General features: G+C 36.4%; 1 long non-coding RNA gene across 1 annotated transcript; it reads right to left on the reverse strand.

Moving 5' to 3' along the window:
• Positions 1-5354: 5354 nt before the first annotated feature.
• LOC137851742 (uncharacterized) lies at positions 5355-8675 on the reverse strand. Its single transcript, XR_011093417.1, has 3 exons — positions 8581-8675; positions 8367-8434; positions 5355-7065 (listed from the first exon to the last, which is right to left on the reverse strand). It is a non-coding gene; the product is annotated as an uncharacterized lncRNA (long non-coding RNA).
• Positions 8676-19095: the final 10420 nt, after the last annotated feature.

Below are 19095 nucleotides of genomic sequence, written 5' to 3' on the forward strand. Positions count from 1 at the left end.
TGACACTAACTGCCCTCTCCAGCTTCCAAGAGCATTGGAAGGAGGAGCACTGGAAGGTTGGGTGGAACAAAAGCTCTGCCACTGGTTTATACAGACATAGTCTAGATTAGTGTTGCAGCATAAAAAAAGAAAGTTGTCTATTGATTATTGAAAAGGTTATTAGTAGTTACACAAAGGAAATTGCTACACATTCTGCTAATTTTACGTGATCAAAGAAACAAGTGGATTTTTTTTGTTTCCAAAATGTTGTCCCTCCCCTTTGCCTTTCTTTCACCATAAATGTTATAGAAGAAACAAGCTACTACCTATCTCAAACATTAGGAAATGGTTAATTTTCTCATTCAATTTTTTAATTGAAAGCATTCTTGAACAACTTATTTTTCCAACAGAATACTTAAACAGGTCTAAAATTTAGGTTAAAAAAATCTTGAAATACTTGTAATTTATTCAAATAGTTTATAGTTGTATGTTTCAAAATCTTGAAATACTTCTAATTTATTCCAACAGTATAGTTTTAATATAACTTTGAGGCAGCAACACTGCTGCTGCTGAAAGCTGCTGTCTCTGCTTGGAACATTGTGGGCCCTCACCACTCCTCCTTTTCTGTTTAGAGCGCAAAAAATACAGACTCCAGGAAAAATCCTCATGTTGCTTCTAAATGAGTAAGTCAAGAAATCAACACAGTGTTGCGACGCTGACAGGTGCTCTTTTCACTGAAATAAAAAAAGTCACTAGATTTTTTTGTTTTCTTTCCTGAGGTCCGATGGTATGCATAGCCTCACTTCCAAAGAGATGTGAAATTGGTGCATGATGTAAAAACGGTAGAGAGGATTTCAAATTCTTTAGAAATACTGGTTTATCATTCTGTTTCTGAACACTGAATTTCTATAATAAAATTGTGGCAGACTCATCATAACATAAATGAAAAGAACAGACAAGGATGTGATGATATTATTGCATAAGCCTGTGAAAACTGTAGTAGGAAAAAAAAAAAAAAAGGCAAAAGACTGCTCAAAGCCTGGTACCTGCTCTCAGGAATGGCTAAACATGGATGCTACAAAGAGGAGGGAAAATGTACCTGTAATCAACTTTCTAATCCTGCTTGTGTGTGGACATCAACTTGTGGCTTCTGGAGTTAAAGCTGAGACCCCAAAGTGTTTGGGCTGAATGGTATCTTGGTGGGTGGCAACCTGCATTTGCTTTTTATAAGGAACTGCTGCTGCACATGTTTATTTCTGGGAAGGTTGTTGCTATGCAGAAAAAAAAATCAAAATATGTGATTTGTGACTACCTCAACCATTTGTTTCCTCCTGTTCCCAGCTGGACAGGTACGCTGTATCTCCGTGTTCATCTGTTCCCTTCCCTTCTCCTTTCATCTTATTCTATCTTTCTTCAAATCATTGCCTTTAAGCAATGAGAACAACAGAGCACATGATACAGTCAGGCACTACTATAAAGTATTAATTTACTACTGCCAGATAATGGCAATATTATGTAATCAATAACTGAAAAACTTAAACCAGCAGGTCCTTAAAAAGCATAGATGGAGTGCAGATTTTTTGGGGGATGAAAAAGACACATTTGGAAGGTCTCATATATTTTATTACTTTATCTATTCAACGATATATCATGGTGGCTGTATTCAGAAATAAATAAAATAAAATATTAAAACGCCAGGTCAAGTAAAGCAAAAGAATAGAAAGGGAAAGCAATACCATACAAAATACAGGATTATTTATCAGTTATGTTTAATTTAGAAAGCTTTCCTTCCTACTGCACTTAAATCATATTAAGATATTCAATATTCAGTATTAAGAATAACTCAATGAAGTCAAGTTGTACAGAGCTGAACAGGGGACACTCTGATGTGATCGTTTAAAGACAATTTACCTTGAATCATAGTAATATATATAGGAGCCCAACAACTACAGTATACCATAGCAAAAAAGTTACACCTTATAATGAACTACTTTTCTTAAAACTGTTTACATATTGCTGTTGCATGCAAATCACAATTTCCTGTCTTCAAGCCTTACCTTGCAATTTTAATGTTTTCTAATTCTTCTAAGCACACAAGAAAAAAGAAAAAAAAAAAAAAGAAATAAGAAGACATCTGAGATAAAACTCTGTCAAGCTGTTCTTTGTGTTTTAAGAAAGTTTGAAGCTGAGAAAAATCTGGAGAAAATGGCTGACAGTAATTTTTAACTACATCCTTCTAGTAAAATCTGTGTTTAATCAGCAAAACCAGGATGATGTGGGGAGTTCGCTTGGCACTTCAGTGAGCCTGGGAGTAGCACATTTAAATTACAAAAGCCTACTAAGGCTTGTATGACCAACACCATCTCCGTAAAGGTAGATAACACAACTGCACTGATGATAATGGAGGATGTCCTTCTTGCCAGAGGCAGTTGAAAAATCAAGACTTAGGTCTCTCTACAGAAAGAGGTTAGTTTCTGCTAAACGTCTTGTCCAAGATGCACATAAAAGCTCACTAGGGACTACATGTATATATCAATCAGCTACCCTTTATTTCTAAGACAGAGGAAATACAGTATCTCTTGAGTGGCTTCTTGCTTTTGTTTTACTACTCTCAAGAGAAACTTTTATTTAACTTTGGAAAATGGAAGCATAAATAAGCTATTAAAGATACAAATAAGCCAGCCACACCACTGCAGATATATAATAGGCAGGCATAAATGGATATATGAACAGTAAAATTAAACATAAATCTAATGGAGAAGGATTTCAAAAGCTTTTTATCTGGGTAAGCATCTAAATGCTTCAGTGCCTCTTCAACTATCATAACTATCTGTTGCCAGAAAAATCCCCAATTCCTAAAAAACCTTCTTCCTCTGTACTCACTGTCACTTTCTTAGGAATGTGAAAATATACCTATTCCTCAGAAAGGGAAAAAGGAGTACTCTTTTCTACACTGGAAATTGCAGAAATATTTCAGAAATAACATGCCGCCATTGTTGGCTAGAAATGTGAGGCAGATGCATTACAACAGTATTTTGTGGATATAAAGAAAACCCATGGAAAGAAAATGACAGCAGATATAGTAGGCCTGGTCATGAATAAAATAGCACTAACTTAAGTTGGCACACCTACTTGTATTCCACTGAAATCATCACAGAATAAGTGCACTCTTACATCAGACTATTATACTCCACAGGAATGAATCCCTTTCAGAATTGAATCCTCACTAGAACAATATGGTTTGTTTCTTCTATTGTTACTATAAATAATGATGGTATTTCCTGTTCTTCCTAAACTAGAGTTAATTTAAGATTATCAGGCAAGTGGAAGTGATATGCAAATTCATCTACTCAACTTTTATCATATACTAAAACCAGCTCAAAAGTTAAAACTGTTTAAAGCTATGCTCACATTTTAGGGAAGATCCAGACAGAAAGACCTGAAAGGACAGAGTTTAGCATACTTATGTAACTTCACAGATTTATTTATTTATTTATTTATTGTAAAAAGGAAAGTTTTCCACTTTTGCTTTGACATTAAAGATTGAGTGGAATCGGTAAAATTGGTGTAACATAAAAGTATGAAAAATCAGACTTTTACTGGTCTCATGTGATATTTATGGGTATTAAGATGTTGATTTTATGTGTCAGGCAAAGTAAAAATTTGACAACAAAGTTGCATTTCTCTTCTGCTTCTTAATTACCACTATATGACCTTGCCCTTATGAGGATTTTTAATGACAAAAAGCAGAAAACTCTGTATACCATATTGTTCCTATATAAACTTTTGTCAAAAAAGCACACTGAGCATGTATTGCCAACAGTGCAGTACTGTATTCACCAAGACCATGACTTTTCACCTACTCCATCATATATATAACCATATTTTAACTTAGCTTTTTCCTTTTTTCTCTCCCTCATTGGTCACTGGGACTATAGTATATATAGTCTATAGTATATATAGTCTATATAGGACTATAGCTACAACATAGCATACATTAAAACAAAGACATAAGGATTTCAAATTTTCTGCAGAACTATCTAGTTTCTCTACACTTGATTTCAAAAACTCAAATTTAAATACATGACTCTTTAACCTCAGTAGTATGATATCATATATTACACTTAAAAAGCATACCTTCAATTTTCATCAGAATGCTGTAGACCACTCCTGAAGTCCAGTTCTATTAGGAATCTGAAAGCTGTCTGCAGATTAAGTTTCTGCAGGCTTGTCTGTTGTTTTTCTCTGTGATTACACATACTATAAAAATAAGAAACTTCCTAAATGAGAGTTCCAGGAACCTGGGAGCCTGGTAGTGAGCTTTCTGATCTAGGCACTCAGTAACCCAGTTTGCTTGTAAGACAGTTTGGTAATGAGCAGAGGCTACAACCCGAAAGCCCTTTGGTAACTGGAGTGCAATTTGTTTTCAGAGATAAGATCAAAGATGTTATTTTTCTGAAGGAAAATTGGTCTTTTTAATGAAAAATTAAAATATCTATCCTGAAGATATTTTTACAGAAATATATTTGATTAGAACTAGTATAAAGAAACATCTGAAGTTACTCTAGGAGTTTAATTTCTCTTAAAACAGGGAACTAGCTTTCCACGGAAGGTGTGTGTCAAGCACTGAATAATTCTATGTTCCTGTCTTAGCCAAGTGCCATTACTGATTACAAGTCTGTCTATAAGTGACAAAAAAAAATAAAATAAAATAAAATAGTGATGGGCCATTGTATGTAAACCTGAAAAACACATAATCTGGGTGACTTTTCTCCTCCTCCCCATTCCCCCCCCAAAAAAAAAAAAAAAAAAAAATATATATATATATATAATTGAATTAATAATGCAGAATGATTACAAAAGACACATCACTAATAATAGAAAAGCTCTCTGAAATTACAGTACTGAAGTTAAATATCCCAAGAAACTGTGATACATAATTGATGATACCACTCATTAAGTAGTGATAGCCGACAAAATGAGAGCTCTGCAGCTAGAAATCCACCCTGCAAATATGTCAGGTAGATACTTGATTCCATACTTTAAAGTAATACGGTTCAGAAACTTAAAATATACTTAGAATTGAACACTGCAAGTCAGATTTATCTATTTTGGAGACAAACCAAAAATAATCAACTCCTTCCTTGCAGTTTTCTCACAAGCACTATTTTTCATAGTCTTCCATTAAAATAATTCAATGCAACTAAATTAAAAATAATGTTAAATATTTGTTGAACTTCACCGCTTGCAGCCTTCGAGGCCCGGCAGATGCATTATCACAGTTTCTCTTTCATTTGGGGAAAGCTGCCTACCATTATTAGTGCTTAGAAGAAATTTTATATGTTGTTTACATCAGAAAGTGACAGTCTCCATAGTATAGGGATAAAATCATCCTTTTCAGTGCTCAGTTTGATAAGCCTGCGGGCAACAGCTGCTGTCATTTCAGCTGTTTGTCTTTAAACATGTACTTTTTGGTACCTCAAGATGCCGTTTCTTCTTCAAGCAGAGCCCAAAGCTCACAAAGTCAGCCTCCAATGTAAAGAATATAAATTCCTAACTGAGACTAAACTACATAACCTCCAGCTAGTTTCATCTGGAGGTAGATGCTAGTGTGTCAAACCTAAAATGCAGTCAGTGTCAGGCAGTTTTACATACATGTCACTTGCTATGTTTCAGAGTGCTACAGTGTAATCTTGTAATGTCTGTTTCTAAATAAAAAAAAAAAAAAGGAAAAAAAAAGTTTAAAATACACAAAGCCCCTGATTATCTTTTCTGCCAGAAGCAGAAAATCTGTTTTATCTGTCATATTTGAATACACAGATCAGTTCCTTATTTCATGTCCAAGCAATTGCTTTCATATTCCTGAAGGCTGTAAAAAAGGATAGGATTTTAACCACCCAGCTCTCATCACTGCTAATAATCAGCTCATTTGAACTGAATCCCCCTTGAGGAACATATAGAATTAATTAGAGCTGATCGAACAGCACAAACTGTAATTTGTTGACGCTTTAGCAAATACATCTTATCAGTTAACTCTATGATAGTGGTAGAGCATGTTATTTGTTTGTAAATACTTGGACAGCTACCATTTTACTTATAAAAAATGTTGATGACTGCCGAAGGGCTTGTGAATTTCCACATAACTTGATTAATTTCCATATCAATGATGCATTATATGTTATTCCTCATTAATTATTCCTCAACAGTTATTTTCTTGTAAGAATTTTGACTGCCTAATGACTGAGCAAACACAATGCCATGTGATTAAAGGGACAAATCACATAGCAGGAGTATCAAAGAGCAAACAATTAAAGACATAAAGCCCATCAAAATGTCACAAAGAAACTTCTGGACTTTACTATATTTTCATATTGCACTGTCAAGGCAAATTAATGTTGCAGACAACACACTGTCAGGAACAATTGGGGCTGTTCAGCAGACTCCAAGTTATCGTTCATTCCTGTTACATATAATAACATTTATCAACGTATCATGTCATGTGCTGTGTATATATACAGAGAAACGCACATAAAGAGGCTTTGGCTTTAGGGACATAAGCTTTTTGTAACTGTTCACAATGCTATGCTGGAGTGCACAGTCTGATGTACAACACATGAATAAATGGCTAATAACAGTAATGACAAGTAAGTAGCTAGTGAGGGTATGTAGAGATGATGGTGTTAATTGTAATCTTTTCTGTAAAATTCAGAACGTATTCATAAGCAATGTTTGGGAGCCTTTAGACTAGCACATATATTCACAAATATTAAACATTAATATTTGAGATCTGTTGTTCAAGTTGTTCTGTCTTTTCCACAAGACAATAAGGCTAACAGAAACCTGCTGATGAATTTTCTGTTATTGCACTCAAGACATATGGCTACTCAAGGGGTCGGTAACTGCCTACAGACAGCTGAGAAGCCCTGCTGGTAGCACCAGTGGAAAGATCTTGCAGCATTATGCGTTTAAATAGACTTCTGCTTTCCTCAGAGGCAGCCCTGGCGGAGGTGGTGCCAGGGAACGCCCAAAAGCACTTCTCCTCCCTCATGACTTGCTCACTCCCCTTCTCCCACGGATCACGACAACCTGCGGGTTCAGAAAGAAACCACACTGACTCTGCTTGCTAAATACTGAAATAATAAATTTGGGGAATCATTTAAATTACAGCATCTGCTGGCTGGAACCAATGGACCAGAAAAGGAGGGAGGTAACAATCTTCTGACAGACCATAGATTAATGTCATTGTGCTGTTTAAACTTCATCTGTTCTATGTGCTTCAGAGGTTAAAAAAATTGCAAGCTAAGACAGTAATATCATCTCTCTGCGTTAAAGACACCTATTAGTCATGTCCCAGGCAAATAGGGATTTATGACTCAGACATAATTCTTCCAAATATGCCTGCTGTTCATAAAAGGCAGAGATATATGATTCAAAAATAACATTGAGACAGGAATAATTTTACACTTCACTTTGCAACATTGACTTTCCTCCAGAACTTATTGCAGAATCTCCACGTTGTATGAATAGGCACCTGCCAATATATAGATTTATTGCTACAGCCCCCAAATCAGGTGAATTTCTCAGTCAAACAGAAGAGTAGTAAGTTCACACAAAGAAGAAAGATACATGTAGATCTTTGTTTTCTAAACATCCACACTCTGAAGATAAATTAAATTACATGTCACATAGCCTGTATAATGGCCCTATTTAAAATCTCCATTTTGTTGCAAGATCTTGCTACTACAATTCAAGTACATTCCCATGACCCTTCCCTAATGAGTCATCCAAATTCCAGATCTGGTTTGGTTCCCCTAGAGGAATATGCATTCTAAGAGCAAAATTGAAAAAGTATATGCTGAGAAAAATAAACACCTGCTGATTATGTCTGCAATGCAACAGAACATGGGTAAATGCTCTTTCACCAAATTGTTGTAATCAGCCCCCCGTTCCTAGCATGTGACCCTTGTGGGAGCCCTAAGTCATTGGAGACCTGGGCAGAGTGCCAGGATGCAAGGTGACATCTTCCACCTGCTACATCAGCCCTGGTCTGCTTCTCATGCCCTAGTGTGCACACACTTTCATTCACAGGAAGCCTTACTGTTTTCTTAGTAGGTTTTTAGTATGGAAAATGAATGTCTTTCTAAGTTCACTGTTATCTAATTCAGCTCACACCTTTAGGAGAAGCTTTTTAGAACTGGCAAGTTTGCAACTACTTCACCAACCTGAGAGTAAAGACAACCTGCCAATAAAGACCCGTTTGGTTGATTCAGGAAACAATGAACCTCATGGATCTACTCCTTCCCTACAAACATATTTCAATCCCTCTGTTTGGTGAGCACTAACCACTCACATGGGAGACACAGCCACACAACTGTTCCTAAGCTTACCTTCTAGCTGTCTGGTAGACTCAATGGATGTGGATAATTGTTACTTTGAGAAATCAAAGTATTACTATCTGATAAAACAGGAAGAAAGGTTAACTTCATGTCCATAAATCAACAGTTATTATTTAATTCTTCCTCATAAACAGCTGTTCTCCTTAAATAATCTCACTTGTTCCATTAAGAATCAGAAACACCATGTTGGTGATAAACCACAGACCTCAGGAAAAAAACAGATTAAGCAACACAGAAAAATCTCGTGAGGTGACTTAGAGAGTAAATTTTGTTTTTATCTATTTCTTAGTCAAGGTCTTTGGAGTACAACACCTCTTACAGATTAAATAGGTACACACCTGCACTGGCAAAAAGCCTATTGAGTCTATTGTTTTACGTAAAATGTTCAAGAGTAGATTGATATTTCAGAACTCTAACACCAAAAATAATCCTCACCTGTGACGGTATTTCACAGGTCTATACTGGTTTTGGACCATAACAAAGGCTAAAAATCAGTGAAAAGGCAGAGATCTGCCTTACAATCCAAATTAAACACCTAATTGCAGAGCTCACCACCGCTGTGCAGATCCCCAAGCTGGCACAGGGCCCTCGTTCACACAAACAGCCATCAGGTGCATGGCTAAGTGCAATACACAGCCAAGGCCAAGGCCTGAGGGAGGGAAATGCAACAGCTGCATCAGCTTCCTCCTGTGGCTACTTTCTCCTGCACCTGACAAAAACACACGTGCCCGGTGCTAATGCAACACTCTCCTCTAGACCCTTGCACAATACCTCAAGACTTGGACTGGGTGAAACCAGACGTGTTTTAACAAGAGGTAATTGTGAGGTAAAAATCCAGCAAAGCAGGTTGGCTTCTCCTACCATGAGTTGTGGAGGTCAGTAATGGCTACATGGTTTTAGGGCACATGTTGACTTTCCATTTGAAGATCCATCTCAGCAGCCCCTCCAGCATTTGGCGGCCCATCCTGGTCTGGCATCACAGTGGGACTAGGCCACAGCTGTCAGCAGTTGCTCAGTGTGAGGAGCTGGGCAAGGCTTGGGCAGGGGCCGTGAGCCCCCTGACCACCCAGTGCCCACCTTATCCCTGCCACCACCTCGCCTGGACATTGCTGAGGGGAAAAGGAGGAGAGGGCACAGCCCTCCAGGCCTGCCCTGCTCCTGAGCAAGTTTGTTTTCCCTGTGAGGTATATATCTTGTCTACTGCTCAGCCCAAGTTAGAAACAACGTTTTTCACAGCTACAATATGGCAGGTGTTTAATTGTCTGAGAGCCCATTGTGGTGCCTGTATGCCTGCAGTTTATTGACCAGCACCCATGAAGACCTGTCCTCAGCAAGGGATGATGATCCAGTAACCACTGTTGGGCTGGGTGTGCTCTCCTGTTCTTTCATAATGTTGTAGGTACAAACATATTCTGCTTATCATCTGAGCCTTCTGCTTACCACTAGCATGGAGGTAACATAGTTATTTAAAAAAATCAGGAAACAAATTTTAAATTCCCTCACCTGCGATCAGACAACATAATCTGGCAAGTTGCTTGATTTTTTTCTCTTTGCTAATGTGGTCATGTATTTGTTACCACTGCATTTGCAAGTATGTGGTATCAGCTTTCCTCCTAAAATCTCAAGATTATCTTAAAAGTCATTGAAAAAAAGGCTTTGTGGTTCTGCAGATTTATTTTTTAGAATGAAAAACAAACTTCAGGATATATTTTGGTTATTGTTTCTATTAACAATCTGACAAACTTAAGGGCCCAAAAGTAATTTAAAAACTAGCAATGTATTTTCCCAGAAAATAACCAATCTGAAAACCTGAATATTTCCTAGAATCATGATTCCAGGGGAGAGGGAGTGGTGGGGGTAAGAAAATATATCAAGAGTAACAATACTCCAGAAATAGAACAATATTTTTTGTTATACTTTTTCTCAGTTGTTGTAACTTCATTGTCTAGACTTTCCTTTTACAATCAATAACAGAAGTTACAGAAATCTCCTACTCCTCAGACAAGAGGAATCATGGAGGGATACTTAGTTTTGTACAGCCTTGCTGAAGTGATTCAGAATCCTTAGTCTGTTCTTCAAGGAGTGTGAACTTAAAATGTTGCCTTGCTGCAACAAACTGCAACCACAACACATGTTCTGTCTTTTTGGTGAACTCTAAGCATTTACTTAAAATCTCTTCAGGGTCTTGCTTTAAAAGAAAAAAATGGTAAAGCACTGTGGTGTATATGTGCCACAATCTCTGTAATTAGTAATTGCAGATGATAAAATGAAGTGCTTTCCTCCACACTATTTAGTACCCAGTTACTGAATAGCTTTTAGTTTGTTTGTTTCATTTTCCTGCTTACACTGTGTTTGTTTCTCTTCAAAGACATCCTTTGTATTCACAGGACTATATTCATTACCTATAAATAAAAATCTAACAATCCTTTCATTAAAAAGAAAAAATCAGGTTAGATCAAGGAGTCTAAGTGTTATTTATATGATTTGGCTGTCCTTCTAAATTATTTTTTGTGTGTGTGTGTGTGTTGTTTTTTTACTACTCAGCAATTTTTTGTTTCCACAGAGCAACTAAAACTCTGTGCTGCATTTCCTCCAACCATCTCTACCATGAGACTCCTCTCAGCGTATCTGATGAAGCTACTGTGTAATACTATAAACTGATATGAGTTATTAACCAACCAATTAACCATACAAAGCTATTCAGCCTTCTATCTTCTCTCCAACACTATCTGCTTCCATCTGTTTCTCCTTTCATGCTTTCTGTAGATATTTTTGCTGGTGCAAATTATCATAAAGATATTTTTTTAAAAATTAGTGAGAGAAGAAGGGAGCGAAAGAGGAGAAGGGGTTTCTAGAAAAATCCCATACTAAATATACCAATGAGGAAAAAAAAAGAAAAAGAAAAAAAAAAAAAGGTAGCTTGCCTGTTGCTTGCCTGAAAGGCTTTTATCCAACTCATTTTCTCACTGCAGGGAGAAAGGGAAATTGGCAAGCACTTCTCTGGCAAGTTGATGCAGCCTGACTGCCCTGACTCTCAGTTCTTCTTCCTTCTCCAGGCTGCCTGCCAGATTGTCTCTGCCTTTTCTGAGGAGGCTGAGAATACAGAAAGCTAGGGGAGGTTTGGGACTGGAAGCTCCCATTCACCTTTACCTGCCTGCTTAAGAAAAAAAATATTACAAAGTTTATTAAAAATAGCAAGAGAAAAAAAAAAAAAAAGATCTGGCAGAAGAAAAGCTGATTGTTTTTAAGGTGTCTGAGGCTCTTTTATGACTTCAAAGAACAGTATGCACACTTACCTGCAGTATAGAAAGTATCTGCCTTCTGTGCTTTAGATTAAAAATACTCCAAAATGTTGGTAACTTGGGACTGCAGTATGCTTTCATTAAGTAAAAAGGAGGAAATACTTTAAACGGTAAATAAAAAGGCATTTAATAATATTTTGATATGAATTCAAATGATAAATTAAAAAATCAGTATTCTGACTTTACTGATGATCCCATGTTTTTCAGAGAGAAGCAATGAACAAGAACATGTTTGGGTTTGGAGAGAAGAAAAAAAAAACAATGCTTTTTTGAACTGTTCCCTAAAGTCATATCTTAATACTTCCTCATACTTTATCTATCATGTCAGGACTATGAGCATGTATTTGTTTAAACTTTTATTTATTCTAGTAATAAAGATAGCTAGCTCACATATGGTTTGTTTTCCCATTTGCCAATACAACTCCCCAAAGTAATTTCTGTGTGGCTGTTCTGAATGACTTAATGAATTAATAAATGTACAAAAAAAAATGGAAACTTTAGGAAATGGTTGCTGGCTGACCGAGCCTTACTTACTCTTTTGATTTCCAGAAAATGTGATATGGAAAGTTCCTAGAGACAGACCAGATTAGGTAAACAAGAATACAGAGTTTGACACAGCAAGAGTAGAAGGTTAGTAGTGTTTTCAAGTGAGATTGAATAGAAGAAAGTGGTGGTAGCCAGAGGCTTAAATCACTGCTGGGATGAATGAAGAAACCAGTCATTTAGCACTCAGATAAAATCTGTAAAGTAGCAGTTCCACCTGGCTCAATCTTGTGTGCTGTCCCCTGCTTGATTTTTCAGGTCATGAGCAGATTCCATAGACCAGACTTCTGATATTAGCTATGCAAATGGACAGTGAATTTAAGCATGGGAAAACAGGCGCTATACTTTAAAATACCTTTTTCTTGCAATTGTCTTCAGGCTGTGAAGCTTCATTAGTATGTTTGAATATATGTACACTTTGTATCGAGCTTGCTCCTTAATTTGATGCCTGTTACTATTCAAACTGTAATCCTCTAGAACTGAGTGACAGACTGGCTGGTGAGATAGCTGTTCCTCTGAGCTCCTTATGATTATTCTTATTTGCTTGACCTCGCAGCCCGTATGCAATGATGCTTGGCATGGCACCAGAGTCTTTGTGCATGCTGACTTAAGGGAACCTTTCCAGGTTCAGTGCTGGCTGCACACGATCTGCTCTGTCCAGCTTCCACTTCCCACTGAGGTTATATTGGCACACTGTGGAAACAGCTGTTTCAACCACTATCTGTCACTCCTTTCCCCTGAGGTTTCTATCAAGTCCACTAAAAAAAAAAAAAAGATAAAACAAAAAATAACAACAACAACAAAAAAAACATACAAACAGACAAACAAAAACTTAGCTTACGTCTTCCTTGCTTGATTCCTTATGTTTCATCCCCATGTTCTGAAACTCCCGAGATCTCATGTCCATTTGTCATTCATAAAAACTTTTAAGCAGAATTTATCTTTTGAAGCTCTTCTAAACAGAGTTCAACTACAGCTCACAAATGTCAGTATGTTGCCAGCTGTATAGTAAGTATACCAGGAATCAGATTTAAAAGAACTTTTAAGGTTTTAACCTATGCAACTTTATATGATTTGTGACCCAGCTCCTAGGGAGAACTGAGCTATCCTTCATGCCTGTTACATGCTCTCAGCTTGCAACAGATGTGAAGTAACATGGTTTATCTGAACTCTTTTGCTATGGGCTAAGCTGTACTTTGTATTTTGAATGAATAGCACTGAATAGCATGTACATGTATATACACCCTTAGTTCTGTTCATGCCGTATTTTGATTGCAAGTGTGATCATCTAACTGAATAATTATTTGCCACCATGTTAATGAATGGAAAGGGGAGGGAACTTCTGAGTAAGACCTCCCTTGCCCTAAGAAAGAGAAAGCCCTCAGCCAACTCTGCTACATGAGACTCTTGCGGACTGCTGGGCAGCACTGGCTGGCGGTGGTTTGGCTGTCTCTCTGCTCACCATGTTTCAAGTTTCTTAAGGATGACTGAAAATCCCTGGAGAGAGAGGGAGACTTCCCTGTAAAGGCACTGAGCCTTTTTGTGTACAATAGGGAAGTGAGTACAAGGAGTGCATCAGAGAAAAGTCCTGACACAATTCTTGTCAGCCTGCAGCTCCACCACAAATGTTGCTGAGTGCACTGGAGCTCAGATTTATGTCTCTATCCTGAAATTTATTTTTTTCTGCCAACAATGGTACGAGTGATAGAATAATATTATTTTTATTCCCATGTAAGGATTATTTCTTTCTGTGCATGCACTTTATATTATTATTATTGGGCTTTCATGTGACATACGATATTATTGCAGAGGATATAACATATAAAATGTATGCTCATTTATATATAAATATAATATATATATGTATATATATAAATAAATCATGATTACATAAAATATAACCTAGAATGAGGATGTTAAGTTCTCCTGTCTGGTCACTGCAGTCTTGGCTTATATAAGCCATACTATTTCATATAGAGTTTGCTCAAGGCCAATGCAGAAAGAAATTCTTCTCCATTCATCTGCTGTCTAGACAGGCATACTTTTAAAGCTGTACAAGCTGTTGCTGGGTTTCCCTGATAATGACTGCCTTAACTTTGTTCCAAAAGAACTGCAGTGAACTTCATTGACATTTATTGCAAGCACAACACCATTCCAAACATGTTCTGAAATTTTAATGAAACACATCACTGATCATCTGTAAGATGATTAAAAAAAAAAAACACTAGTTAAAAACATTTAACTTTAAACAAGATCTATCACATGATGCAGGTAACATTACTTAAAAGAAGCAAAAACATAATTGCATATGAAGCTTAAAAAAAAAAAGTGTTTTGCCAAGTTGTGAACTTCACACCAGCAAACCCAGTATGTTTCCTTCTGGTCTGCAGATTTTTCTACATAACACTCACTATGAAACTAATATAATGCATATTCAGGCAACATCCATTGTTTAAAGAAAAACCCAACTATGAAAGCCCTCTAAATTTTCTGAATAAATCTACCACACATCCAACTCCGAGTGACAATAAGGTTGTCAATAAAGGTTTTCCTTATGTATGTCCATTTGACTGTAAACTGAATCCAATAAATATTGTAAATATTGTAGTTTTCCTTTAGCTTTAGTGGGAAAAAATTTAAACAGGCGTTCCAAGAGTTACTGTGGTAATTGTTTTAGGTACCACTGGTTTCTAGCTTTTTAACTTTTTTTTTTTTTTTTTTTTTCATGAAAAGGAATCTCCCTATGTGCAGTCAATGCAATAGTTGTGGTATTTTTGTAATGCTCAGCTTTACATAGAATCTCTACAGGCAGATTTGAATTAGTAGATACATTTTTGAATGAGATACTACTCTGACTCATCATTCATAATAACACACAACCAGGAAATTCATAGATTCAGTTACTCAGTGTGATTCAACTCAGCAGCTCATGGAATTTGCCTAGCAAATCTCATAAACACACTTTTCACACACGGCATTTTTCATACACTGCATGTAGACTACTTTTCTTTTCTTTTTTTTTTTTTTTTTTTTTTTTTTTTTCAACATATGATGTTCTGTTTCAACCTCTTGTATGTCAGTGGAGCTACACAGAAAGTAAACTTCATAATGGAAATGATTCCAGAGGGAGAAGTCTTAAGAGCTTCATAGCATTCTAAGCCTTTGATTAGCATGAATGTTAGGCCTTCCTTTGGGTGGTTTAAATGAACTGTTTGTTTATACAATTCACTGTTCACTGGGATATCGTCACAAGATCTTCTATGAATGTGGTCATGTGATGTAATTTGCTACTTATCAGCCTACTCCCAACAGTGATACTAAAATTCTGCTTCAGCTTGACAAAAAGTCTGCACCATCATCTACACATGTAGATGAACCTGAGAAGGGCTATTCCAAGATTATACTGCACAACTAGAGCATGGGTTAAATTTGATTTAAAGAGGGAGGTCCAAAATCTTCACCAAAAAAATACAAAACCTCTCTGCTTTGCACAGAGGATATGTATGTTCAAGGCGCTAAATTACCACAGAGCAATGGCACTTTGCTGATGTGAGTGTTCTACTGGAGGTAGCTCCATATGCTTTAATTACCTCAGGCTTCAAACCATAACAAAAAGAACCAGGAGGTTTCTCCTCCAGAAGAGTTATGTCACATTTGAAATGACTCATTCTGGCTGCAGCAAGCAACACGCTCTACCCCCTCAACTGCCAGCACTGTAACGCGTTACAAGACAAGACAACTTGCACAAGAATTTTTAAACCAGAAATAACATGAATCCAAAAAGATCTACCAAAAAAAAAAAAATTACAAATACGGTTCAAGTTCCATCTGCCTTTATACCAATAGTAATCCTGAGGAGCTGGGAGGGGTAGCTGCAGGTTGTCTTTAATTTAAATGTACAGCACCACCTACTGTTAGCACGTATCATTTATACATGAGCACTGCTTTCATGTATTCTATATTATTTCATTTTTTTAGCTGATCTTTTATGGAAGCTTGTTTTGTCTATAGGTATCCTGATACTACCACTAAGGTTAGGATGACAAATCTAAATGAAGCCAAAATAGCTTTTGCCAAACAAAATTTGTTTTGATTTAGACAGGATAGGAATGAAGGCAGTGAATGAACTCATGTAATATGTCTATGAAATATTTAATTTGATTTTGAAAATGATCAGAAATATTGATGTTTTCCTGATGGATAAAAATAAATAAATAATAAAAGAAAGAAAAGAGAAAACAGGCTGCCCAAGCTTAGATGAGAACTCACTAAAAGGAGGTTTTTCAACATGATTTTTATAGAGTAATGGGGCATTTCTAGTGAATTTTGTCTTACATGCTCTTAAAAATAATATTTGTAAATATTTTTTCTTACAATTAACACCCATGATATCTTACTATGACACGTCTGACACTTCCAAATTATACCACTTGATTAAAATTGTCATTTAAAATATATCAATTTCTGATGCAAATTAAATCAATATTCATAAACATTCTTTAATGTTAAATACCTGCTATGTAATGGGAATAAAAGTTCACTGATACCTTTTAAGTTAGTGTTCCTGAAGTGTTGGGTTGTTATTTGGGTTGTGAGCTCTACACAGCAGGAACATCTTTTTATTACGTTTGCTTGGTGACTTCCGTCATGGGACCCTGGCCTGGCCTCAGCTTCATGCCAGGAGACAAAAGTAAACCCAGTAAATGTCAAAAAGTGTTCAGCCCTAGCAACCCAACTTTCCTAAATCTTCTGAATCAATTCTCCAGGTCAGTTCATAAACCCAGACAAGTAAACCTAAAGAAATCACAACTTTCCCCCTACCATAATGAAGTGTACTGAGAAACCTCTTCACTTTCCAACCTGTCAGAGAAACAATCCAACAGCCATGTTATGCACTGATAAACTGATGCTGACCAAGTAACTTCTCTGGATTAACATCAGATTTTATTATTTTTTGTTCTTCAAGCTTCTTTCTAGAACTCCAGGTAGGTAAAAACAGTTCATTCTCTGTCAGGTTCTCACAGGAAGGAATTAAACTCAATGAAGCCATGATGGAATATCCGAAAAAAACAAATCAAGTCCTGAGAAATTCCACTGAAAGGCATTATTTTATTGATTATTAATGCATTTTAGTTGAATCTTTTTTAGTGCCCTCCCATTTTCTTAGTCACTTAAGATTACTACCATCATGACTATCAGAAAATATAATAATACCCCACCAGAGCTGCAAGAACTGTTTTTTTTAGCTTGTGTGCTCACTGTGAGAGAGAATTGGCAGGATATGAGCTGACCTGTGCCAACCCCATTAGTAATTCTTCAGGTAGTGTTGGTAGCTTCAGGCTACTGAAAAATAATTTACTTAGAAAAGTGGTAGGGACTTTTATAAAACCTTACAAGGTGAATGACCATTTTTAGCTCTAAATACAGTCAGTGGCTTCCAGGGATTAAATAGCAAAAGTCTCAAAGCAGCAATTTATTACCTAGTGCTTTGCTAGAGTATATCTTGTGGAATTATATTTATTACTATGCAGGCTTTAAATTTGATTGTTAGGAAACTGCTAATATTTCTTGCCTGCTTTCCTAAGCATCCAGATGTTGTCCTCCCCATGAATTGAGGGCTGCACTAGCAAACTTATCAAACTTTGCCACCCAAATGGAATTGCACAACCTGTGGAGACACTGTGAAGTGATGGCACTGATGCACCTTTGACAATTAAGAGGGAGAAAATAAAAAATAAAAAATAAAAACCCTTCTAACAAAGAAATAAAGCAATCCAACTATCTAGGCGGTGGAGGAAAATGACTTTTTAGGCAATTGGTTCTCCCACAAGAATTTGGGCCAGCAATGAAACTGCTGAGGCAGCAGTTTGGGAGAAATTTTATAAAAGACACTTGAAAGAAGGAAAGATGAGACATTCAAATAGCCATATTCTTGGAAGTGTAAAGCAAAGGTTATTACAGTACTGATTCCTAGAGTATTACAGCAGTAATCACTGTTTTTCACAAGCCATAGAATACTTTTACATTTCAAGTTCTAAATATTTGAATATTTTAGAAATAATATAACTGTGATTTAGTCACACATAAATATGCACCCAAACTGATAACAACAATTAACTATCAGAATTATTCAGAGGGAATCCAGGTAAAGCTCAGTGAATATTTTTGACTACATAACATCATGGAAAGTGTATTTAGATTATATCAGATACTGTTTCAGATGCTCAGAGTGAAGTCTTTCAACTTTTCAACTCAAAAACGTTTGTTTTTTGTTTTTTTTTTTTTTTTTTTTTTAAGATACCTTCACAGTTGAACATAATATTTTGTTTCCTATTGACACAAAATTCATATTTCATACTAACGTTAACCCCAAGTAACTTTTTCCTGGAATTTCTATAGTGTGGATAACAAATTAAATTAACAAATCAAATTATATTTTTCAAACATCAGAGAGCCATGACACGGACAAAAAACTGGGGGTGGGGGGGTCAGCAGCAGCAATGTATTTTCTAAGATTTTTGGCTTATTTTCCAGTGAAAATTATATTAACAAAAAAATGTAAGCCCCTCTAAAACTTGGATGGCAATCCAAAAGGAAACTCCAATCTTTCCAGGAATACTTTTCATTTTCACTTGAAAACAAACAAGAAAAGCAAACCACTGTCTTTGTATGAACAAGAACCTTTTAAAAAGGTCAGGATTCAGCCTCCCTGGTTAACTCCCTCTACTTGTATAATTGGTTCTTCTCCAACTATTGTGTTGCTAATTAAATCTCAGTAGTAACCAACTCCTCAGCATGGATTCTTAGTGTACCTGGTTTCACTTACCAGATTCTTTTTGTGCTTGTTTGTCAGTTCCAACTCTGGAGGTTTCCCC

This window comes from Anas acuta, chromosome 2 (assembly GCF_963932015.1).
Source record: "Anas acuta chromosome 2, bAnaAcu1.1, whole genome shotgun sequence".
NCBI lineage: Eukaryota > Metazoa > Chordata > Aves > Anseriformes > Anatidae > Anas > Anas acuta.